The sequence below is a fragment of the Bidens hawaiensis genome, unplaced genomic scaffold, assembly GCF_021521415.1.
Source record: "Bidens hawaiensis isolate Kalapana, Puna unplaced genomic scaffold, B.hawaiensis_p1.1 tig00077161_1, whole genome shotgun sequence".
Lineage (NCBI taxonomy): Eukaryota > Viridiplantae > Streptophyta > Magnoliopsida > Asterales > Asteraceae > Bidens > Bidens hawaiensis.
The window spans coordinates 2,063-4,124 of record NW_027503296.1 but is presented as its reverse complement, the minus strand read 5'-3'; positions in this window follow the sequence as shown (position 1 = coordinate 4,124).

Genomic DNA, 2,062 nt, shown 5'->3' with positions numbered 1-2,062 from the left:
CCTCCCACTAAAAGCAAAAACCGATTTAGAAGCTACCGTTAAAGCTTGGATGCTAAGCAAGTCACAAGCCATGGCGGATAGAATAGGAAATTCGTTTTGCTTTCATTTTCTTTCCACCAAGCCAAAATATCAATGTTGTGAATTTCATCGACCGTTGCACCCTTAACATAGTTTGCTCTTTGTCGACCAAGTTCACTTGTTGGTGTGTTTCCCCTTTGTCGCATAGCCGATGACTCACGAACAACATCCATCAAATTTAAAAGCTTGTCCTTGCATGGATTACTTTTTGTTGTTTGCCTCCAAAAGACGACCTTGAGCTTGAACCATAAATTTGAAAATAATGATTGTAAAGTTCTTGAAGGGATTTGTTGAAATTATCCTTCGCTTCCATCGACAACCTCGGGTCTATCTCATGCATACCCATGTTGTCAAATATTTCCTCGATCAATGTCTCAACCCCGTTAACATTCCAATAGGGGTTTAAAGCGACGACACAAGTAAACATCAGCGGTATGTTTTCATAATATTTTTGGAACTTGTCCTTCATTGCCTTAACAATATCACGGAAAAGTTCATCCTTCTCTTCAAACTCTTTAAAATTCAAGGAGATGCACAATTCTTGCAACACCCAACAACTAGTAGGATAATAAACCCCTGATAACTTAGTTGTTACGGTTTTGAAAACATCAAGATACTCCAACAAATAACCGACATTGACCCAAACACAGACCGGAAGCAAATCGGCTTCATACCGATCAAAAAAAGTGTTATGAAAACTTTGTAATGTTTCTCGTTGGGCAAAAGCACACTTGAGCATATGACAAGTTGAGTTCCAACGGGTTGGAACGTCCCAATTCAGCCCCAAATATTTTCTTGCAACCGACTTTCAATAGTTTTTATATTCAAGATGCATTCTTTTACCACTTTTGAAAACATCTTGTAACATATATCTAAAGCAACTCAAACTGACTTCGATGTTTTCATTGCCAAGACGTTGTTGAATAACCAAATTGATAATATGTGTAACACATCGAACATGAAAAAAATTCCCGTAAAAAGGTGGTGAATATTTTATGATAAAATTTTCTACCACCTTTGTATTGTTTGTTGCGTTATCAAACTACATAGAAAATACCTTTTCTTTTCAAGTTATAAGTCGTTATTACCTCATCTACAGTTTCAAACAATTTATCGGCGGTATGTGAGTACGGGAAGTTTTCAAAATCGATGGTGTGTTTCATCAATTGCCAAGACACCCGATCTACCCAATGAGTGGTGACACAAACGTAGGATTCCGGTAACCCGTGTGATGCCGACCAAACATCACTAATTAAACTCACACTCATTTGCAAAGTTTGAAAAAACTCGATTAAATCTTTTTTGCACACTCCCATAGTTTGAGACAATGACGTCTAAGGGTAGTACGACTTACAGGTGTATATCGCGGTTGTAGAGTTTCCCGAATCATGGCCGTCAACTCGGGGTTGTCAAAGTGGTTAAACGGAAAACCATGTTGAATAACAAACTTCGCCATTCTATCATGAACCCGGTTCATGTTGTAACGAAAGAGTGTATCATCTCGACCCAATTCGACTTGGTCCGTTGCGGGAACTTCTTTCAAGGCCTTGCAAAATTTTTTGTCAATGTGCTTTTTTAAAGTAGAGTTAGAATCATGCTTTAAGAAAGTGCCACAAAATTTGCAACGAGCCTTAACGTCACCATTGATCAACTCAGCCAAATCCCAATTCTTCCATACATTATCGTTGCGGGTATGTGTGAGAACCTTCACAACTTTGGGGTCTTCTTCAACACGAACCAGGTCAATAAAAACGGATGTAGAAGCCTTCTTGTTAGCCTTGTTGGTGCTTACCATGGTAACAACTAACAAGGGGTGGAAGTGAAAAAAATAGAGAAGTAGGTTGGTCGGTGTTGTAAAACGAGTGTAAACCGAGAAGTATTTTTAGTGTTTTTGAGTTCGGTGGTAAAACAATGGATAACTAATCAATTTATATAGTTCATGGACATCAAAAACTGGTTCCAACGGCTATATTACCGTTGGAAC